At 36.6% G+C, this 25,057-nt stretch overlaps 1 protein-coding gene across 5 annotated transcripts in view; it reads left to right on the plus strand.

The window, feature by feature from the left end:
* JMJD1C (jumonji domain containing 1C) overlaps positions 1-25,057 on the plus strand; it is a 320,195-nt gene that overhangs the window by 196,357 nt on the left and 98,781 nt on the right. The window lies entirely within an intron of this gene.

The following is a 25,057-nucleotide window of genomic DNA, read 5'->3' on the forward strand; positions in this document are numbered from 1 at the left end:
TTGTTGTCTTGTTCTATCATGGCTATTCTTGGCAGTTTGCAAGTTTAGCTTGATATGTAAAGAAAGAATTCCTTAGGGCGCCTGGATTGCTCAGTTGCTTAAACATCTGCTTTTGGCTTGGGTCATGATCCCAGGATCCTGGGATCAAGCCCCATGTCAGGCTCACTGGGAGCCCACTTCTCTCTCTCCCTCTGCTGCTCCCCCTGCTTGTGTACTCTTTCGCACTCTCTGTCAAATAAATAAATAAAATCTTTAAAAAAAAGAAAGAATTCCTTTGAGATTTTTGTATTGGAATTGTATTAAATGTTATGTCTATTAATTGGGGGGAAATGTCTGTTTTACCAAATTGAGTCATTTCCTCCATGAATATTATATGTGTCCATTTATTTAGGGTCTTGTATTATCATTTTAAATAGAATTTATAGTTTTTTCCATAAAGGTCTTGCTAATCTTTTGATAACTAATTCCTGTGATCGTCTAGAAGTTATTGCTATTATGAGTAAAATCTTTTTATCCTATACTTTATAATAGATCCTGATATAAAGAAATATGATTAAATTTTGTGTAGTGATCTTTTGTCTGGAGACTTTCTGAACTCTTTCAAGTGTTATAATAGTTTGACCAATAAATTATGTTGGACTTTTTGCCTCATGACCATTTTATCCTTCTTTTCTAATGCTTATACTTTCTTCAGAATTTCTTTTTCTAGTCTATTGTGTTGATTAAAACCTGCAGGTCTGTGTTGGATTCAAACAGTTATAGCAGGCATCTTTATGCCATTTGTAGTAGGCATCATTACATCATTCTTGATGGTAATGGGAATACTAACCTTTATGAGGAAAAGGTTTGCAGTAGCTTTTAAAACTAAAATATAAATACTGAGTCAGCAGTGCTTTTCAACCTTGTTCATGTCATGGCATACATAGAAAATGTCATATTTGTATAGCACATTGAAATAAACAAAGGCAGCTTCTTGTAATTGGGGTTCTCATTGTGTTACGCCTCACCCACCTATCTCAAAGGCTAAATAGAGGAAAATCAGGGATACTACTCTGTTAGGTTTTGAAGGCATTGTAGCTGGAAATCTGTGCTCTAATGTTTTACCATTAAAAGTGATATTAGCCCTAGATTTTATATAGATGCTAATTTATTAGTTTAAGGAATTCCTTGTTTCTTATATTGCTTAAATTGTTTTTTGTTGTTCATAAATGATTATTGAACTTCATCAAATGTTTTTTTTTAATCTAATGAGATAATTATATAGCTTTCTCCTTTAATATCTTAATATGGTGAATTACATTCATAGAATAGTCTTTGTATTCTTAGGAGAAACCTGCCTTGAGCATTTCTAGATCAATTTAACAGAAAATTTTTTTATTTATCTGAATCATCATGTTGCAAGCTCAGGAAATGTAAACATAATTTTTAAAATTGTGTTATGTACTATAAAGATAAAAACATGTATGAACATGTTTATGTAATATTTTATTTACATAAATTTAGATCATCGAACAACCTTCTCTTTAATTGTGACACAGGTTAAAAAGTAGAACATTACCATTGTTCCTCAGTTGCATTTCTTTCCTCCTTGCTCACCTCAAAACGGGTAACTAGTGTAATGACTTTTGTGTTACCATTCTCTTACTTTTACTTACAGCTTTATAACTCAGGTATGTATCCATAAACAGTTATTGTTTAGTTTTCAAAAACTGAGTAACAGAGATTTAACTCTATGGAGCATAATATTGCCACCATTAAATGAAGGCTTCCAGAAGAAGATACAAGCAGAGTAGTTTGTAGGTCTTTGTGTGACTTCACAGTCTCTTTTGGAGGAGATCATAATGACTCACTCATAAAGTGAATAGTGTTTAATGGTGGAGTCCGCTATACCACCAATGAAGCATCTGGCTGGCCCTTATTAGTATAGATACTATATAGAGTGTAGTCAGAGGGAATGGGCTACTATCTACTTCATAATTCTAAACTCACTCCCCCCCTCAGAAAGAAAGAAAAGAAAGGAAAAATTAATTTATTTTTACATAATCTCTGCACCCAACATGGAGCTCGAACTCACAACCTGAAGATAAAAGTTGCCTGCTAGGGGCGCCTGAGTGGCGCAGTCGTTGAGCGTCTGCCTTCGGCTCAGGGCGTGATCCCGGCGTTCTGGGATCGAGCCCCACATCGGGCTCCTCCGCTGTGAGCCTGCTTCTTCCTCTCCCACTCCCTCTGCTTGTGTTCCCTCTCTCGCTGGCTGTCTCTGTCACATAAATAAATAAAATCTTTAAAAAAAAAAAAAAAAGTTGCATGCTCTACCGACTGAGCCAGCCAGGTGCCCCTCATCATTCTTGATAATAGTTTGTCTAGGTATTTAATTCTAGTTTAAAAATAAATTTCTTCACTATTTTGAAGATGAACCATTACATTTAAAAGCTTCCACGCCAGCTGTTGAGATGCTTGAGGACGTTCTATTTCCTGATCCTTAGTATGTCACTTTTTTTCTTTATGGAAGCTCACAGAATCTTGTTTTTTTCCCCAAAGGTTCTAAAATTTTTCTCTGAGGTTTCTTTTTATCAGTTTATTTTCATCCATTATGTTTAGGCCCTTTTAATCTGGTAGCTTGCTTTCTTAACTCTGGGAGATCTTTTGTTTTGTTTTGTTTGTTTTGTTTCCCCTCCCCCACCTTTGATTAATAGCTTTCCCTCCTTTTTTTCTGTTCTCTCCTAAAATGGATGTTGTCCCTTCATTTTTCTCCTGGTTCTCTTATATTCTCTCCTCTATTTTTTATTTCTCTGGTTTTATTGTACTTTCAATTTCTACTTTCCTAGAAAGTAAATTTCCTTGGGGTGCCTGGGTGGCTTAGTTGGTTAAGCATCCAACTCTTGATTTTAGCTCAGGTCATGATCTCAGGGTCCTGGGATTGAGCCCCTCATTGGGCTCCATGCTTAGTGGGACATCTGCTTGGGATTCTCTCCTCTTCCCTCTGCCACTCCCCCTGCTTCCTTTCTCTCTCTAATAGATAAATCTTTTTAAAAAAGTAAATTTCCTCAACTTTCCTTTTAAGATTCCAACTCATTTTCTTTTATAGAATCTTATTTTTGTTTCGTGGATATCTTACTCTGAGAATATAAGTTTTGGTTTTGTTCATATTTTGGTCTCTATTCCTAGTCCCTATTTCCTATATGTTATGCCTTTCCTTTCATCTGTCTATTTATTTATAGACTCTGTCTTTTAAGTTAGAGGCTTTCAGAGATACCAAGTATCACTGGCTGGCTGCTCATGATTGAGAAGGAAACCAAAAAGCTAATTGGAAGTTTCAAGTGCATGGATAGGGTTTATCTATTTTGAACTTTATTGGATGGTGATCTGGGAAGACTCTTCATGGGTCAAACTCCAGTGGTAGGATTTTCAGTTATTCCTCAGATTGGTTACTTTCCCCAGGAAAGAGTCACTCTCCTCCATATATGGTTAGGATCCCAAGTTGGAGAAGAAGGCTGGATTCTCTGCCTTTAGATATTAATATGTATATAGTCACTGTTCCTATTTTGATTTGGACAAGAGGATGAAACCCAAAACTGAGTTTGTGTTATCTTTGTCCAGAGAGACTCTGGTTTACAGTTTTCAAAGAATGAACTTTCAAGGCAATGTATCTCCCTAGTACATGGAGTCATGGAGGGGATTGAGGGATCTGATTATTTTTCTTAAGTAGCTGTCACTGACATCCTTCTTACTTTATTAGCCCTTTACTCCCTTTACCCTCAGTTCCAATGTTACCTGATACTGCCAATTCTTAAGCTGTTGAAAGTTCTATGGTGTAAAATAGGTTGGTTCTCACCTTTTTTCTATCTCAACCTGGAATTTAGCTTTCTCTGATCTAAGTCATTTACCATTGATACATTTCCTTTCTAACTTTAAAAAGGTTATTGATTTTTCTACCTCTTACCCTTTTTTTCCCCTATCCCCTTCTAAAGTATTTTTCCTTCTAGGGGACTTCCCTGACGCAGTGTTTAGTAGAGTTTCAGGAGGGATTGAAATTAAATTCATGTATATAATTCTCCATCTTAACCCGGAAGCCTACACCTACTTTTTAATTGTCCTACTTATTTTTACTATGTACAGTATTTATGATGAAGCACTGAAATATCCTGAAAAGGCTAATATCTAGGTGTTCATATATTTTTTAAGAAATAAAACATTAAGAGTATTAATTATTTTTGTGAGTGTCAGCATTCATACTTCCCCTTTTGGAATAGAAACTAGATAGCAAGAAAGGACATATTAGGAAAATTCAAATGAATCTGCCAAATTATTCACAGTGAATACCAATCATTATAAAATATTGAAATGAAGAAATTTTGTATTCTTTTCAGTTAATAGTTACTAAGAAGTAATATCAGAAAAATTTATTTTCATTAAATTACTAATGGTGCTGTAAAGTTCGATTACAAGCATCACAGTATGCCTTTGAGAAAGACTTTCTAATAAATTAAATTCGGTTAATTCAGGGATGCCTAAGCCATGAAAAATGAAGAGGAAAATGACTGACCAGACTGAATAATGATTCTTATAACATATTAGAAAGTACTTTTGTTTTTATATGGTAGTAAAACCACCCACAAAATTTATCTATTTATGGTGGTGCTTACTTGAATATTTGGAAAACAGAAAAATGTCTTTCTGTTAGCTTAGTAATGCATCTGGTGTCATTAATAGATTATTGATATTTAAACTTCTTATACTTCCTCTACAGGGTTAATGGTGGGGACACTTAAAAGTCATTGCAGTTGAGAGGTGCCTAGTTGGCTCAAATGGTAGAGCATTAATCTTGGGTTTGTTGAGTTCAAGCCCTATGTTGGGTATAAAGATTACTTAAAATCTTTTTTTTAAAAAAGTGATTGTGCTTGAATATATATTTTCAAAGTATATTGGACGCTTTTAAGATTATAAAAACATGGAATAGTAAGTCAAGGTATGTATTTTTTAAAAGAGTAGTCTTTTTTTTTTTTTTTTTAAGATTTTATTTATTTGACAGAGCACACAAGCAGGGGGAGCCGCAGGCAGAGGGAAAGGGAACAGCAGGCTTCTGTGCAGAGCAGGGAGCCTGATGTAGAGCTCAATCCCAGGACTCTGGGATCATGACCTGAGCTGAAGGCAGTCACTTAACCAACTGAGCCACCCAGGTGCCCCATAAAAGAGTAGTCTTATCTCACATACAAGTAGTCCTACAAAGTTTGCGGATGTAAACTGCAGAAAAAGATCTAAAAAGTTATGTCAAAGTCAAGGCAGAACTTAGTCATTAGTGCATCATTTGTACTTTTAAAATTATTTATTTTACTCTTTACTATTGAGAGACACCTAACAGTTTTTATGTACTACAATATTCATGCTGTTATCTCTTGAAGTAAACTTAGAATTTACGCAGTATCCATTACCTTATAATGTGTTGCTCTGCATATCAAAGCTGAAATACTAAGATAGCCTTAGTCTACTTGAAGAATAAATAAAAGGGAAGAAGAAACAAACTGTTGTGTGACCAAGTCCTTTTTTTTTTATTTCCGCCATATAACATACTACCCAAAAGCCCTGCTTCAGTGGAGGTTAGAATCGTTTAGTATGAATTATACTCAGGATATAGTGACTCATTCTGAGATTTTGCTCAGAAGACAAAATTCTGTGGTGTTGGCATGTATATTGCTCACTTTTTTTCCTATCCCTGCAGTTTCACTAGAACTTTATTTTGTGAAGTATGTTACATGATAAAACACCTGTTATATTAGTTTGGTAGGGCTGCCATAACAAAATACCGGAGACTGCATGGCTTTAACAACAGAAACTTTTTTTTTCTCACAGTTCTTGTGCTAGAAGTCTCAAGATAGGGTGTCAGTAGAGTTGGTTTCTTCTGAGGGCTGTGAGGAAAGGATCTGTTCCAGGCATTTCTCTTTGACCTAAATGGCTGTCTTCTCCCTACATCTTCATATCATCTCCCCTCTGTACCTGTGTCCAAATTTCCTCTTCTTATAAGGATACCAGTCTTACTGGACTTTCTACAACCCTAATGACCTCATTTTTAACTTAATTACCTCTGTAAAAACCCTGTCTTCCAAATATGGTCACATTTGGAGGCCCTGGGAAGTAAGACATAAACATGATTTTTTTTAGAGGGGATACAATTCAGCCCATCAAACATGCTATTACAAAAATGTAACTTCAAAATAGAGGATATATCTATCTGAGAAATGAAATAATTTATTAAAATGTACTTGATTATTATAATCAATGAGAACTTAGTTTCCCTATTATCAGAAGCATGGTTTTGAAAGGGAAGCAGCAATGAAATCTCAGCAATAGTTCTGGGAAAAGCCAACTCCCTGTTAAGTAGATCCTTTGAGAGGCAGCCTGATAATCTCTTTTTTGTTGTAGGAACCCTAGCCAAGAAATAAGTTCGTTGAATACTGTCCCAATACTAAACACTCTACAAGTGCTTGAACAGATGATATTTTGCACTTATATTTACCCAGATACCTTTGTCTATAAGATACCCAAGTCTCTCTTTTATTTTTTTAAGATTTTATTTTTAGGGGCGCCTGGGTGGCTCAGTTGTTAAGTGTCTGCCTTCGGCTCAGGTCATGATCCTGGCGTTCTGGGATCAAGCCCCGCGTCCGGCTCCCCGCCTCAGTGGGAAGCCTGCTTCTCCGTCTTCCACTACCCCTGCTTGTGTTCCATCTCTTGCTGCCTTTCTCTCTGTCAAATAAATAAATAAATATAAATCTTTAAAAAAAAAAAGATTTTATTTTTAAGTAATCTCTACACCCAGCGTGCAGCTCAGACCCACAACCCCAAGGTCAGGAGTCCTATGCTCCATTGACCCAAGTCAGCCAGGCATCCCCAAGTCTTTCTTTAGTTAGGTATGCTAAACAGTTAAGGTTAATTGTTAAGGAGTGAGAATATGGATAGGGATTTCTTACCATGTTTGAATCCTAACTGACTGTGGTTTAAGTTTTTGTATAAAACTGCCCCTCCCCCCCTTTAAATGAATAGCTTGATCAATATTAAAGATGTTTTTAGGGGTGCCTGGCTGGATCAGTTGGTAGAGCATGTGAGTCTTGATCTTGGGGTCATGAGTCTGAACCTCATGTTGGGGATAAGGTTGACTTAAAAAGAAAAGATGTTTTGGGGAGCCTGGGTAGCTCAGTAAGTTAAGCATCTGCCTTTGGCTTGGGTCGTAATCCCAGGGTCCTGGGATTGAGCCCCGCATTGGAACCCCCGCTCAGCAGGGAGTCTGCTTCTCCCTGTCCCTCTGCCACTCCCCCTGCTTATGCTTTCTCACTCTCGTTCTCTCTCAAATAACTAAATAAAATCTTTTTAAAAAATAGATGTTTTTAGAAGGTATCTATTTGAAAATAAAGTAGAAGTGATTTCTCACTTTATACCAAATATATAGATGGAGTATGCTTTACACACACACACACACACATAAATGGAGTATACTTTCAAATTCTGTTAAATAGCCTTTGCTAGTAGACTTTTCATACAGTTTTTTCACCTTAACTCAGGACTCAGTGTTTTTACTAGACAGACTGTTATCATAGGTGGCATTCTTGTTGTGATTAATGCTACCAATAATAAGAGTTGATTTTGCATTGTAGACAGAAGCTCACATTTAGAGTTATTCCTGTCAAACTAAAAAGTAGTTTGTTAATATGTGTCCTCAAATAAAGTGTGGTACTTTTATTTATACTTCAGTACTTTTCCATTTTGAAGTTTAATAGGCAGCTGTGAGTTTGTTGTTTTTTATTTTTTTGTTTTTTTTCTTAATTCCTGGCTCAGAATCCTAAATTCTCATTCCCTCAAATGTAGCCAACAATCTGGGTATGTCTATGAAAAGTACAGACAACCTTCTGCCTAAACTTCTCTTACCAACTCTTGATATCTAATATGAGTTATTTTTTTTAGTATGAGTTAATTTGATTACATTCCTGATAACGGCAAAGGCAGTAGCTAACTATAATTCATATTTAAGATGGTTTCCAAAAGTTTGAAATTTTCATCAGTTTGTCCTTTTCGTTCCTTTCAGGGCCATAACAATTAAGAAATTGTATTTAGTACCACCTATATGAAGGATATTCTAATAGAAAGACGTAGCCAAGAATTAAAAAGATGAGTAGGGCAAGATCTTTGCTCAGACAAGTACATTAATTACTGTAATTCAAGGTAGAGTAAAATTAGTGCCAGTAGAGTGTATGATTTCTAGCATCAGTATATTAGAGACTATGACTTCTCAGGGATTTCCTGGCTGTTCTTTCTGAAATTATTCTGTTATAACCAGAAAAACTCTTAGTAAGAAATTAGAGTACTTTGTAATATAATCTAATGATAAAAGAATATATATATAACCTAATGATAAACAGAATTTTTGGCTTAGTAAAGTCAAATAATGGGCTCTTATTGACTGCTTTTCTAGGTAGAGCACTGTTTTCTACTGTGACAAGTTTTGAAGAAAATATGTTGTTGTTTTTCTTAAAGATTTATTTATTTGAGGGGTGCCTGGGTGGCTCAGTTGTTAGGCGTCTGCCTTTGGCTCAGGTCATGATCCCAGGGTCCTGGAATCAAGACCTGCATTGGGCTCCCTGCTCAGCGGGAAGCCTGCTTCTCCCTCTCCCACTCCCCCTGCTTGTGTTCCCTCTCTCACTGGCTGTCACTATCTCTGTCAAATAAATAAATAAATAAATAAATAAATAAATAAATAAATAAATCTTAAAAAAAATAAAATAAAAATGCAGTACAAAGTATATAGTATTTTTAAAACCATTTGTTTTACATATGGTCTGTAAATTACATAAACTTATGCATGCCTGAATATGCATACAGTATCTCTGGAAGGAAACATAAGAACTTGTTATAAAACTTGTTGCATCTGGGCTAAAGAAATTGGATGTGCTTACCTGGATTGAAAGGGTAAGCTGGCGTTTCCCAGCGTATATTTTAATTTTGTATATCCTGTGTTTCTGAGAGATAGTGATTCTCAAGTGTTTTCCCTTATTGCCCTTCGTGTGTTATATGCTTTAGTCACTATTAAGGAAATTTGCTGAGGTCTTTAAATTGAATATGCAACCTTTATAGATGGTTCTTTCTTAACATCTTTCTTAATATTGTTTTCTTAGGTCTCAGTTTTCACCCTGAAATCAATGCCGTGCTGCTTAGGTGATCTGCCTTTAAGATTTAGAAAAGAAAATAGCAAAGATTTTGTTCATGTAAGAGGGATGGTTCTATGAAAGTACTCTTCTTGTGATGGAACATTTTCCTTTTTTCCAGTTCTCCAAACTATATTATCATTTCCTAAAGTAGTAAATTTGAAAGATGTACAAAATTGTTTTGGGTCTAGACGAAGAAGTATAGCCTCCCATTCTCTGAGGTACAGATATTTCATCAGTAATTTTATTGTGCCTTTGATCACAGTGCTGACTTACTATTTTGGGGGTATTATGTGGTTCTGAAACCAAACATCTATATGAGATAGAGTCCTTAACCTTGGCCTTATTAGTACTATAATTAACATAGCTTTCCAACTGTATTGAATTAGCTTATTACCTTGGATTTTTGGTTGGATGTTATAGTCATTGAAGTCTGATAGTGGCCTAGTGTAGTAAACATTTAAGAAATACAGTTGTTTAATATATACTTCTGTGTTTCTTTAGAAAATACAGATCATTGGCAGTTCTAATGGTACATACCCATTAACTCAGACATTCCACTTCTAGGAATTTATTGTACAGTCTGCATATATTTGGTAGGAATAAATAAAGGATCACCATCATTATTATAAGTGACATAATTCAAAGACTTAATCGTCCACAGAAAATAGTGAAAACTCAAGAAGACTGGGTTCTTTGAGAGGTTTTCTGTTTGTTACTTATGGAGATGATTTTTCTGATGGGCTTGAAATTTGAACCCAAGGATAAGAGCATTCATGCACAATCTCTTGGAATTCATGGGAATTGACATTATCCAGTTATCTGCAGATCATTTTATTATTTTATTTTTGCTGAAGATTATAAACTAATAATATTTTATTTAAAAATTATGGGCATCAGCAACAGGGTGGATATGTATTTGTAGGTTATTTGAAACAGAGGTGAGCTCTGTTTTGTTGTGAAGTATCTATTTTAAATATTTTAAAGTGGACTTGCCAATATACTATAATAGGAAATCCAGTTTTAGTGTTTAAGGACATAATTCAAATATCTTAATCTTTTTTAAAAAGATTTATTTGTCAAAAAGAGAGAGAGGGAGAGAGCACAAACAAGGGGAGTGGCAGGCGGCAGGCAGAGGGAGAAGGAGGCTTTCCCCTGAGCAAGGAGCCTGATGCTGGACTTTGATCCCTGACCCTGGGATCATGATAGGAGCCAAAGGCAGGCACTTAACTAACTGAGCCAGCCAGGCATCCCAATAATTCAAATATCTGAATCTCTAAACTTTTTCCATATTGCACAATTTCTAGAATGGTTTGTGACATTATAGACTAAGAATATGTATTAGATATGTAAATCATTGATTAATGATTTTAAAAGATTAGAACAAGTAAAGCATTCTGTCTTTAAGTGGTATAGAGAGAGCACTTCAAGTATAGAAATATTTGGAGGGCACCTGGGTAGCTCAGTTGGTTAGGCATCTGCCTTTGGCTCAGGTCATGATCCCAGGGTCCTGGGATTGAATCCCATATCAGGCTCCCTGCTCAGTGGGGAGCCTGCTTCTCCCTCTCCCCCTGTCCCTCCTCTTTGCCCCTCCCTGCTGCTTGTGCTCTCTCGCGTGTGCAACCTCTCTTTCAAATAAATAAATAAAAACCTTTAAAAAAAATTGGAAACATGTTTTGGGTTAAAATGTGTTCACCAAAAGATATTTTGAAATTGTCACTCCTGGTTCTTGTGAATGTGCCCTAGTTGAAAACTGGGTCTTTGTAGATGTAATCAAGTTAAGATGAAGTTATTAGAGTGGGCCTAAATCCAATACAGCTAACATTCTTATAAGAAGAGAGAAGTGGACACAGATACACAGAGATGACAGAGATTGGAGTGATGCTGCTGTAAGGCAAGCAACACAAAAATTGCTGGCAATATAGGAGGAGACAAGGAAGAAACTCCCTTACAGGTTTCAGGAGGGAGCAGTGACCCTGCAGATACCTTGATTTCAGACCTCTTTACTTATAGAACTATAAACCAATAAATTTCTGTTGTTTGAGCCATCCATACTACTCCATTACAGTGCCATAGGAAATGTAAAAAACACAACTTTAAAATATTTTGTTTTTATAATTTATGTCATATATTCTAATGTCTCATTTTTAATCTTTACTTTTTTTTCATGTTTTCTCACCTTTTCCTATTTCCTTATTTCCTTTGTCTTTTTCTTTCTATACAGTTGACCCTTGAACAACTTGAGAGTCGGGGCACTAATACCCTCCTGTGCGGACAGTCAAAAATCTGCATATAACTTTTGACTCCCCCAGAACTTAACTATTAATAGCCTCCTGTTGACCGGGAGCCTTAATAACATAAACAGTTAATTAACACATACTTTGTATGTTGTATGTATTATAACTTTATGATAAACTAGAGAAAAGAAAATGTTATTTTAAAAATTACAAGGAAGAGAAAATACATTTATAGTACTGTCCTGTATTTATTGAAAAAAAAAAAATCCATGTATAAGCAGACCCATGCAGTTCAAACCCATGTTCAAGGGTCAACTATAATCTCATTCTCTTCTCTACCTGAGGCCGTAGTCGAAGTCCTTTCATCCAGGTTTATCTATCAGTGCTATAAACTGAGCCTTTTTTCCCTTCAGACTGTGAAGTCTGTAATACATGGGCCTGATGAAACACTGAATCAGTCACCAAAGATAGAGCAGAGCTTGACTTCATGGTCCCTAATAGTCTTTGTAAGAAACTGAGGCTCTGTAGTGTTAGAGCAGTATAAATGGACTTGAAAAAGTCATCTTGTCCTTTTCATTTTGCAAATAGGAGAAAATTTTAACTGTCTCATTTCTTTCTTTACGACGTTCTCATTCTCTAAAATGGCCCTGGTTAAATTCTTCATGTTAATGTAATTTTTCCACTGGGCTTTTGAAAATCAAAATGTTAATGAAGAAACAGATGTCTGTGAAAATGATGCACTTAAAAGTTAACATTATCTGTTGTGTACTTTGCACATGTGCACAATTTGTTCAAAATTATTAATATGGCTTTAACTTTTCTGTGAAGATAACTTTGTGCTTTAATTATAGCTGAAATAGTAGCTCTAACCAACCAAACTTTTTTTTCCCACTAAATTCAGGATGACTTAAACCTAGTGATAGTTGAATTTTTATAACAGAAGTATATTATTTCGGGGGTGCTTGGGTGGCTCAGTGGGTTAAGCATCTGCCTTTGGTCCAGGTCATGATCCCAGGGTCTTGGGATTGAGCCTTGCATCGGGCTCCCGTCTCAGCAGGGACCCTGCTTCTCTCTATCTCACTACTGCTCCCTCTGTGCCCTCATGATCTCTGTCAAATAAATAAATAAAATATTTTTTAAAAATGTTATTTCATAGGTGAGAAAGTTAGATAAGCTTCATTTAGACATGAGTTATAGGGCTGTTGGCCTTGATTTCAATGCTAGTGATTCAACAATGTATTAAATAAGGGGTCTTGAAGCAGAAACACACATAAAAGAAGACTGTATATTAATAGATTGATTAAAATGTGACCCAGAGCCTTGCAGGAACCTACTCTTATATTTCCACTAGGAGCAGTGTGGTAATTCAGTGTTTGTGGTAACTTTATAGACCATACTACTGCAAATAACAACAATCAGCCTGTACTTACCAATTGTGCTTATTAACTAAAACATTACAAAATTTGTCCTCAGACTCTTTGGAACTAATTTTTTCTTGATCAACAGGCTACCTGGTGAACCCGTATGGATTCTGTGCAAGAAAAGAATCTATAAGGGGCACCTGAGTGGCACAGTCAGTTAAAGAGTCTGACTCCTGATTTTGGCTCAGGTCATGATAGGCTCAGGTAGTGATCGCTCAGGGTCCTGAGATCAAGCCCCGCATCAGCCTCCTCACTGAGCACAGAGTCTGCTGAAGTTTCTTTCCCTCTTTCCCTCTCCCTCTCCCTTGGCCCCTCCTCGCCTCACGTTCTCTTTCTCTTTCTCTCTCTCAAATGAATAAAGAAATCTTTTAAAAAAAAAAAGGAATTTATGAAAAGACAACTCATGAGATTGAAACACTTAATTTCTTATTCAGGCTTTCATTTTATAGTACTTATGGCTGCCCTCAGAATTCTTCTAAATGCTGACTAGATACTAACTAGTGTACTAAGATTTTTTAGTATGTCAGGGAGAATTCCTTACCCGCAAATTCCCCTTTTTAATTTGGTGGCCTCAAAATGGTTGTGACACTACCTTACATAGTAGCCTTGTATAAAAGTACGTGCTGACCATAACAGTTTAGTTCTACATTTTTGATAGTGCTGTTTTAAAATTAATTTCTTAAGGGCTTGGAAGGTGTTTTCACTTAAGGACCATCAATTCTAGAACTTCTTTACAAATATTTAATGATAGTCTTTGTTGTGCAAATCCTTTGTTTAGACACTATGGAAAGTACAAAGATGAATGAAAAAGGATCTTTGTACTTCCAGACCTCAAAGTTTTCTATAAACAGATACAGGCATAAATAAATAATTAAAGCTCTTTTATTGTGTCATAGTTAAAGTCTAAACAAACACCAGTGGACATACGAGAAGGTAAAGATTAATGTTGACTGGTGATATCTGAAAAGTTACAGAAAAAGTTGTGTTTGAACTAGGTCTTGAAAGAAAAGATTTGATCGAATTTTAACAGATGGATATGGGAAAATATCTTGAGCTAATCAAAATAAATGAGAAAGAACGGAGGATGTTTAAGGATGTAAGAAATGCATAATTAGGGAAATGAGGTAGTGGAAAATGAGGCAGAAATGGGAGTTCATCTACAAGAGTGAAGAAGATTTGGACACCTTTCTGTATGTAAATACCAAAGTAATTTGCACAAGGGAATGATTTAGTCATATTTGCTTTAGGGTCAACTTGCAAGAGTAACATCAAACGCCAGAGGCCAATTAAGAAATCAAAAGAACTGAATTAGTACAGTGAGAAAGGTCAGAAAAAAGGTACCTAGATGTGGCAGTTTTCTGCATTTAGATAATACTGAAAACGGTGAGATGCTCTGCTGGACTTCAAAGTGATAGATCTTCAGCCATATCCACATTTAAGGGTTGAAAAGAAGTGGAGCAGCTAGGAAGATGGCAGAGAGTCAGGAAGAAGCATCAGAACATGATATTTGCAGAGTCAGGGGAGGAGTAAGTTTCTAAGAACATTAATGTAGCATGCTTCTGAATACTGCAAAGAGACTGGGATTTGCCAATGAACGGGCCATTACTTTGAGAGAACATCTTGAAGAGAATGCAGAAATAAAAAGGGTAGATTATATAGGTTTATAAAACTAGCATTACTTGAAGATTTTATCTTGAGGCCATATTTTCATGTCAAGGGGTATGTTATATAAAGTGTTTACCATAAAGGAAGATAAATAAATGTTAAGTATTGCCAGCTATGTTGTAGCACTGAGAGAGTGGTAGTAGTAACCATAAGTAGTAACTAAAGGAAACAGGAGAGGTCTTCACTTCAGATTATGGCTAGGAGCTCCAGCGGCACAATCAGTTAGCGTGCGGTACTTACACGGAATATGGCTAGGAAAGTATTGATTGTTTATCCATCCCTACTGGAGTGAAAGCTCTGTGAAAGCAGGAGATGTTAGTCTGGTTCTATACAGTGCTTCTCCCCAGATATTGGTTGGTTGATTTGATAACTAGATGGACAAATCTAATAGCGTGGCTGGGTTTTTACCTCAGCTGAGTTTTTATGGCAAGCACAGGATTTCAGTAAAAGGTCGAGGGAGTCATTTATTCTATGGGATTAGTTTTAAAATAACAATAATGGAAATGATTATTCCTGGTCAGCGGTTAGAGTGTATGATTCTGCTGGAAAAGATATCTTGGCTAGGTTGGAGGTAGACTATGGCTCTGCAAAAGAGATTAAGAATGGTGAGTGGTCTTATATCATTATGTTAATAATGAGGGACTATAAAATATACCTAAGGATATTTGTTGACCATTAGTATGACATAATGATGTTTATCCTGTCTTAATTACTCCCACAGACTAAAGTAGATCCTGGGGTCATTCAGTCTGTGGGAATGACTACTAGGATGACTTTTTTTTTAAGATTTATTTTTAAGTTATCTTTTTTTTTTTTTTAAAGATTTTATTTATTTACTAGACAGAGATAGAGAGCCAGCGAGAGAGGGAACACAAGCAGGGGGAGTGGGAGAGGAAGAAGCAGGCTCCCAGCGGAGGAGCCTGATGTGGGGCTCGATCCCATAACGCCAGGATCACGCCCTGAGCCGAAGGCAGACGCTTAACCGCTGTGCCACCCAGGCGCCCCTGTAATCAGGCTTTTGAATAATGAATGACATTTTAAAAATTTCATGGTTTTTAAGTATTTGTGACATCTATGATTTTATTTTATTTTTTTAAATTTTATTTACTTATTTGAGAGAGAGCACGAGTACACTCAAGCAGCAGCAGAGGGGCAGAGGAGAGGGAGAGGGAGAAGCAGGCTCCCTGCTCAGCAGGGAACCTGACACAGGCCTGGGTCTCAGGACTCTGGGATTAGTACCAGGGCCTAGGGCAGACCCTTAACTGACTGAGCCACCCAGGTGCCCTGACATCTGTGACTTTATATTTGGGTGATATTATAGTAAATACTGCTGTGTTAAAGGCTATGTTTAAAAATTTTATTTTTAAGTTTTTATTTTTATTTTTATTTTTACTTTTATTTTTTTATTTTTTAAAGATTTTATTTATTTATCTGACAGAGAGAGACAGCCAGCGAGAAAGGGAACGCAAGCAGGGGGAGTGGGAGAGGAAGAAGTAGCCTCCCAGCAGAGTAGGGAGCCCGATGTGGGGTTCGATCCCAGGACCCTGGGATCGAGCCCGATGTGGGGTTCGATCCCAGGACCCTGGGATCACGCCCTGAGCTGAAGGCAGATGCTTAACGACTGAGCCATCCAGGCACCCCCTAAGTTTTTATTTTTAAGTAATCTGTACACCCAGTGTGGGGCTTGAACTCATATGCTCTTCTGTTGCATGCTCTTTGAGCCCCCTAAAAAATTTTTTTCTTAAAGATTCAACCAGTCGCCTACAAACTTTAATATCAGCTGCAAGAATATTTATTTTAGAATTAAGGAATTTGTACAGTCTCTTGAATCTTTATTATAATGGATTTAACTTATAAATACATTAATTTAAATTATAAATAAACATGCAAATACCATCCATCAAGGAGCTTTAGTCACCATTCCTGAAAACCAAGTCACTGCTCATTGTCTTAATTTATAAGCCAGAGTATTACTGCTATTGCTAAAAAGAGAAAAGAAGTATTTCTAAAGGTTTTTACTGTCCATCAGTTCTTTTTTGCTGTTTTAGTTAACATTTCTAGCCATGAATTTATATCCGTGCGTTTTGTTTCTTTACTTCAAATCATAAATAACTTTTATCATGTGCCTAGAAAATGAGTAATTAAAAATTACTTACTTGTCCTCCAGGAGAGAAAAATGTTTAGGTTTCTCTTATGACGTTCTTCCGTGAATAAACCAAATGAAAGCTTTTTTACATGACTATCAAAAGAATGAACTGAGAAGAAGTACAATGATTTAAACTTCATTAATTCTGAATTTTTGACAGGTGAGCCAAAGTTTACTAGTGTTGTATAGGAAATTACTCTGATATAATGTACTTTTTATGGGCACTATCTGACAAAGTCTCCCAGAAGCTCTGCAACAAAAAGAGCCACAGAGCATTTTAAAATATTGGAATTAAGAGTTGTTTAATCAATTTTAAAATATATAGGTTCATAGCAGCATTGTCCACAATAGCTAAATTGTGGAAGGAGCCGAGATGCCCTTCAACAGATGACTGGATTAAGAAGATGTGGTCCTTATATACAATGGAATATTAGCCATCAAAAGGAAAGATTTCTCAACTTTTGCAGCAACATGGACAGGACTGGAGGAGATAATGCTAAGTGAAATACGTCAAGCAGAGAAAGACAATTATCATATGGTTTCACTCATTTATGGAACATAAATAGTAGGAAGATTGGTAGGAGAAGAAAGGGAAGAAGAAAGGGGGGGTAAACAGAAGGGGGAATGAACCATGAGAGACTATGGACTCTGGAAAACAAACTGAGGGCCTTAGAGGGGAGGGGGGGTGGGGGAATGGGATAAGCCGGTGGTGGGTATTAAGGAGGGTACGTATTGCATGGTGTACTGGGTGTTATACGCAAGTAATGAATCATGGAACTTTACATCAGAAACTAGGGATGTACTGTATGGTGACTAACATAATATAATTAAAAATTAATATATAAAAAAAGTGGAAAACAGTGCAAAAGTGTTATCTATATATGTATTTGTTGTAGTAACATAGCTTGTGAAATAAAAAATATGTATACAAAAAATATATATATAGCAACAAGTTAAGCAGATTAAGAGAATGGGAAGACAGGCCACTGACTGGAAGAAAGTATTTGCAAAAGTACATATCTGATTAAAGACTACCATTGAAAATATACGAAGAACTCTTAAAATTCAACAGTAAGTAAACAAACAACTGATTAAAAAATGGTCCTGAATAGACATCTCACCAAAGAAGATTTATAAATGGCAAGCATGCATGTGAAAAGATGTTCAACATCAGATGTCAATAGAGAATTGCAAATTTAAATAAGGAAATACCACTACATACCTACTAGAACGGGGGCAAAAATCCCAAAATGCTAATAATACCAAATGCTGACAAGGATACTGAGGGAAAGGAACTCTGGTTCATTGCCGGGGGGAAAGTACAATGGGTACAGACACTTTGGAAGACAGTTTGGCAATTTCTTACAAAACTTGAACACTCTTGGGACACCTGGGTGGTTCAGTGGTTAGGAGTCTGCCTTTGACTCAGGTGATGATCCCAAGGGTCCTTGGATCCAGTCCTGCATTGGGCTCCTTGCTCAGCATGGAGCCTGCTTCTCCCTCTGTCTGTAGCTCCCCCTGCTTGTGCTGTCTCCCTCTCTCTCTTTCTCTGACAAATAGAACAATAAAATCTTAAAAACAAAACAAAACGAAACAAGAAAACACCTTGAACACTCTTACCATATTATGCAGCAGTTGTGCTCCTTGGTATTTACTCACATGAGTTGAAAACTTATGTTCATACAAAAACCTGTCCCCGGATGTTTAAAGCAGCTTTATTTATAGTTACCAAAACTTGGAAGCAACCAAGGTGTCTTTCAGTAGGTGAATGGATAAAATATGGTACATCCAGACAATGGAATATTATTCAACACTAAAAAGAAATGAACAATGAAACCATGAAGAGACATAGAGGAACCTTAAATGACTGTTACTAAATGAAAGAAGCTGGGGGACCTCGGTGGCTAAGTTGGTTAAGCAACTGTCTTCAGCTTAGGTCTTGATCCCGGGGTGCTGGGATTGAGCCCTGAGTTGGGCTCTCTGCTCAGCGGGGAGTCTGCTTCTCCCTCTCCCTCTGCCCCCGACTCCTACCCCCCAACCTCGTCCTCTCTCTCTTCAAATAAATAAAATCTTTAAAAAAGAAAGAAAGAAAGAAAGAAAAAAAATCTATTAAAAACTTTGAAAAGAGAGGCCCCTGGCTGGCTCAGTTGGCTGAGCATGTGACTCTTGATCTTGGGGACATGAGTTCAAGCCCCAAGCTGGGTGTTGAGCTTACTTTTAAAAAAAGATAGATAGATAGATAGATAGATAGATAGATAGATAGATAGATAGATAGATAGATAAAGATATATCAAATTTTGAAAAGAAAGAAGGGTAAGGATATGAGGTTGATGAACATATTCAGGATATGGTGCAGTCAAGATGAAAGAATCATAATTCTGAGACTTACCAAGTTCTTTTGTCCTATCTGTGCCACACAGCCTTCCCTGCTGATAACATAACCGTAAGGACCAGAGTTGGATATGAGCCTGGGAACTTAGCCAAGGGAAGGGGCCTGGAATCAATACATGCTTATTTTTGCAAGAGTAAGTAAGCCTGGCCACAAGTATTACTTGCCAAAGACTTGCTGAGCAGCCATGCCTTTCATCTTTTACATTTTTGGCAGAGGATGTATAAGGCCATAATGGGAATCACCAATGAATGACCATTTAGGGGTGACGTCTGAGCTTAATGATTAGATTTACTTGGTGTTTCCATGTATTCTCTTTCTGTCTGTTCTCTCTTTGTGTCTCCTGTGCCACACTGGGTGCTTGCTGACTATACTAACCACATCTTATGAGTTTCATGTTTCCCATTTGTTGTTAGCTAGAACAGAATTGGATATTATCCAAAAAATACAACATACATTTACGGCTATTTATTATGTCATATTCCTCCCACCCATAAATAAAATTCTTACATAACAATGATTTAGCCTCTAATACACTTTTGACAATGTTGAAAACTGTTATGTTCTTAAATATGATTTAGAATTTCAAAACAAATATATTTTCAAATTGAAGCCCTGACAGATTTGACAGTGCACCTGCAATGTCTTATACATGGTATCCTATATAAATAAACACCCTCTGCATAAATGCTTTCTTTCTGAGATATTACTGCTTTATAAAGTAGCTCATTCCATTACTGGGCAGCTAAAATTGTTACAAAGCTTTTCCGAACATTGGACCAAAATCTGGTTATATGTTACTTGCATTAGTGGCCCTAGTTTATTTTTTAGGCACCAGTTCTTAGATCTGTTGGATCAGGGACTTCTTTGAAAATCTGATAGAAATTATCAGTAATCCTTTTTCCAGGGGGGGGGGGCAATGCTTATATTCACAAATTTTTATAAATAATTTCGAGGACTTTCTGGACTTCTTGAAGGCTTTTGCTTTTCTTGCTTGCTTGCTTCTGCTCTAGAACACGGTATGTTAAAATTTTCCTATATATTAAAGTATAGTAAAGACCTTAGACTAAACAGTCCCAATTCCTTTAACCAGTATTAATATGATTTGATTATAGACAGAACTTCCACTCTCCAGATCACCTGTTTTTGTTTATATTCTAGTGTGAGTGTCTTTCTGAATGGGATGCCTTTAATTTTCATGTGAAGTGATCTCAATATATTGAGACTGTTACTTAACATATTTGGAACACTCTATAATAGCATTTTCAGCATTCACACCACAGTACATTCTTGCCTTATAATGAGTTTCTGTTTAGCCTCATCTTTGCATCATCCAAAATCTCTGGGACAGTGCTTAACACATTGTAGACGTTCCAGTGAATATTTGTAGACTGAATAAAACTTCCTAATCCTTTTTTGCATCACAAGCTGCCAAGCAGGTTTTACCACATATTATACTAATGTGTCCTTGTGAGGGATGGGGTGGGAGTGTGTGTTGCACTAGACTTAAATTGTAGCTTTTTGGAACCTAAAACTAGAGATTTAACATTTACTGTTGTTAAATTTCATTGTGTAAGAGCAGTTCCTTTGTTATCTAGATAGGTACCAGGGAAAATAAAATATTCGTAATTCTTATTTCCTGTGTATAATACCATGCATAGTGGGTAGGTAGCACATTATAGGTACTTCACTTATGTTCGCTACGTAATGTATAATAAATGGCCATGAACTTGTAGTTATCAAAGCATGTACTTGATTCACGAGTAGTAAATGTTTTATGCTTTCTATATCAAAATGAGTAACATTTTGAATGTATTTTTTGAAAGATAAGCGCCTTAATTATAACTTCATGTGTACTTTCTAGATGTCAGGATAGGACACTTAACTTTAGTCTCCACCCCTACCCCACACCCAAAATAGCTACAGTTGATCATATGTGATAGTAACGTTTATGGTGTAATTTTGGGCCTTCAGCTCCTTTGGCCACAGTCTTGAGCCAAGTCATTCTGAGTTCATAGTTCATGTGACCTGGGAAATTTTTTTTTTTGCTTCACAGGCAGTTTTAATCAGCTTTGAAATCTTTTGTTGAATGATTAACTACACTTCTGGCTCTTCATATCGTCTCTTGAGGCACTTCCTCTTTGTTCCTCCAACAATGAGTAAAAAGTAGGGAACAGCAATGATTGGAAACCTCATCTTTTTTAAGCATCAAGAGGAAACTACCTTTGTGGTTATATTGTTTACTGTTTGGGCTGTGTTTTCTCTTTCCTTGTAATCTAGGGATGCAACATTGCCACTTTCTAAGCCTGCTCCTTTAACTGCTTGATATTTTTAGGAAGGGAAGGCATCTTTAAATAGTTATCTCTCTGCATAATTTGAAAGCATTTAGCCTCTGCTAGCCATAGGTTACTTGAATTTGAAAACCTGATGAGTGAAATTGATCTCTGCATGGCTCAAATATCCCCACATTGAGAAGGAACAGCTTTCCAATGTAAGCTATTTAAAGATCCTGTGCTTCCTGAGAAAGTAGGAGGTTAAGTCAGCAAAGTGACAAGGAGACTGGTCTGATCTATCAAGAGAAAGTCTAAGACCTGGACTGGGGCATTCTATCCTGAGATATAGTCACTGTAGAACAGGTGTTCTCAACCACGATTTGTGGTTCCCAAAACTGACCAAACCTCAGATTTAACTCAGATAGCATTTTAGAACTAAGGATTCCTGGGCTTGTCCTGTGTTTTTTTATGTGATGTTCAGTCAGGTTCAGCCACAATAGGAGACCATAGGAGAGGCACAGGAAAACAAAGTTTATTATACTCTTAGGTCCTAGAGAGATAAAGTCACTTTGTGCCAGAAGGGAGTAGATTCAACCAAGTAGGTGTGGAGCCAAGGGGAGAATACAAAGACCTGTGGGTTTGTGCCTTTGTTGGTATGTTAGGTTGGAATACACAAGAACAAGAGCAAGGGGATTTCATTGGTGTGTTTGAATGTTGTTACTAGGTCCTCGTCAGGGGAGGGCAGGAAGGAAAACTTGTGGGCCAGGGGCCAACCTTATCAACCTGGTGCACCTGGTCACCTGGGTAGGATAATTAGAGCTTGTTTGTGGGGATGTTAAGGCAGCAGGGCAAAGATTTAAAAATAAAGTTTTAAAAATATTTACAAGTACAGTACTCCATCCTCAGAGTTTTTGGTTCAGTTGCTCATCAGGGTTAAAGCTTAGGAATGTATATTCTTAGGTTCTCCAGATGATCTTGGAAACTCCTGAAATTGTGATGCAAAATTATGTATGTTCATGTTTCTGGGGGAGCTATAGCTTTTGTCAGACTCTGAGAGTTCCTCGACTCCAAAAAGTTTAAGAACACTTGCTTTGGGGTGCTTGGGTGGCTCATTCGTTAATCTGACTCTTGATTTCAGCTCAGGTCATGATCCTCAGGGTCTTGAGATCAAGCCCCGCCTCCATGCTGAGCGTAGATCCTGCTTAAGATTCTCTCTCTCCTTTTCCCTCAGCCTTTCTCTCTCTCTCTCTCTCTCTCTAATTAAAAAAAACAAAACAAAACAAAAAGCCACTTGGCGTTAAGTCACTGGGTCTCCAGTTTTACAGTGCTTCAGAGTTACTCAGAGACTTGTTACAACACAGATTGCTAGACCCCACCCCTGGAATTTCTTATTCGGATAGTGTGGGGTGGAACCTGATAATGGGTGTTTTTAACTAGTTGCTTGTTATTGCTGATGCTGTCCAGACAGGGGGCTACCCATTGAGAACCACTATTCTAGGACTTGGCTAACACCACTCTGTGCCTTCAGCATCAAGCTCTGGAAGCAAAGATCACCTTTCAGAATTTCTAACCAATTAATATAGTAATAAACATATTACGTCCTAACAAAGCTCCATCTAGTTTACCACTGTAAGAGAATGGTAAAGAAAACTCCTTCCTGGCAAAGGAAGTGGCAATGGAAAGTACACAGGCATTTTTAGTTGACCCATTCATTGATGAACCGGTTTCATAAACAATTGCTTTTCTATGTAGCATTTTTTCCTATGAGAGTAGAAAACTGCATAGTTCCATGACCACTTAAACTGGTTTTTTTCTTTAAATAATGTAACTTTTAAAGTATGCTCGATGTGCCTGGTGGCTCATTGGGTTAAGCATCTGACTTTGGCTCAGGTCATGATCTCAGAGTCTTGGGACCAAGCCCTGAGTTGGGCTCCCCACTCAGCAGGGAGTCTGCTTGTCCCTCTGCCCCTTCCCCCTACTAATGTGTATGCACAAGTTGTCTCTCTCAAATAAATAAAATCTTAAAAAAAAAAAAATAAAGTATGCTCATGTTCTCCAAGGCCAAGTAGAATATAATTCAAAGTTAAAATATTAAAATATAAATTGACCTAAATGTGATGGGAAGCAGGAAATATAATCCTAAGGAATCCTGAAATTAGGAAAACTTGTTCTATTTTTAAAAATCTCCTGTAGCAGGTGGTCAGGTTATCAGTGAAGGGAAGCTTTCAAATCCCCAAGGAAAAAGCAACTGTTTGAAAAGCTATAAAGCACTGCTAAATCCACAGGAGTCCCAAAGAAGTTTATTTGTGCAGATTGCTTCCAGGCTGTCTGAAACTTTGAAGGAAACTAAAATCCTGGAAGGAATCTTGATTATCCATGAAAAGTCTAATTTTGAAACTTTCTTCTCTCTATAGACATAAACTTAAGCAGGGCTTCTGGGCATTATTAGTGGGCCTCAACATTTTCTTCCCAGTTAGTTTTGGGATTTTTTGATGCCTCATCCTTCAGAGGAAGAGTCCTCAGTGAAACAGGAACTGACCTGAATTAAGAAAACTTAGAGCTTTAGAGGGGAGGGACTTTGTTTAAAGGAAGTGTATCAGTGGTTATTGACATGAGATTACATCTTCTCTGTAGTTGTTTGCAGTATAGCTTTTGTTCCAATTTTAGAATATGTGCTGCCAAAGTGAGCACATAATACAACTTTCAGTTATATTACAACATGTCATAGAAGAAGAAAAGTTCATTTTAAATGAATTATTAATTTGTTGATAATTGAAAGAAAACAGTACGAAAGTCTTTATGTAAAGTTTTCTCTTTCATTTTAGTTTTTTTAATTTGCATCACAGTATTTTATCATGGCTGTCAAAATGTTGGCATAAATTAACAATTAAAGAAATATGGTTGAAACTTTGATAATTTTGATATTAACCATATTTTGAATCTAAGTGATACTTAGCATATATGATCATCACCACCTAAAAAGCATTAATTTTTTAAATAAGTAAAATAATTACCATATCATGCTTAATGGAAATTGTGAATCCCCCTATTAGTTGAAAAATTCAGCTTCCAGATTGTTGCTGACATCATCAGAGATTTTGACAAACAAGGAGGTAATGGGGAAATAATTGTAGAGCCTTGTTCACTTGTGCTGCACAAGAAACAGATGTTTGCCAGACGGAAATGAACAAAACCAGTAAAGAAATAGATATTCAAGTTTCCAAAAGTACAAATAATGAAATGATTAAGAACAATTGGAAAATACAATTTTTAAATTAGTTTTAGAACAAAAAAGGCCAGGAAATCAATTATATGCAAACATTAGTTTATATACCTTACTTTCTGAGGATAGTATGCTTGTCAGGACTCAAGACTATAAGACATATTTTCTTTTAGCTTAACTTTGCATTTCTTCTGTGATCTTGATTATTAACCTTTTTAACACATGTCTTGCATTTATGGTTGGGTTGACTTAATTTTGTAATATTTCTAATTCCCACAAAATTACATTTGTTTTTTCATCGTAAGAGATAAAGGATCTGTGGACTACAGATATCCCATATCACTTCTGTCTCCCATATAGTTTTATTTCTGCCCAATGGTACAAACCTTGGTTAACTTAATTTATTCTGATATGGGAGAAGTTACTTTTAATTCTGCCACCTTATCTGAATAATACATAAACATTCAGCAGGATTCCTTTAATGCTTTCATATATGCAAAAGTAGAAGCAGTGTT

This window comes from Ursus americanus, chromosome 6, assembly GCF_024610735.1.
Source record: "Ursus americanus isolate L20-20 chromosome 6, mUrsAme1.1.p, whole genome shotgun sequence".
Classification (NCBI taxonomy): domain Eukaryota; kingdom Metazoa; phylum Chordata; class Mammalia; order Carnivora; family Ursidae; genus Ursus; species Ursus americanus.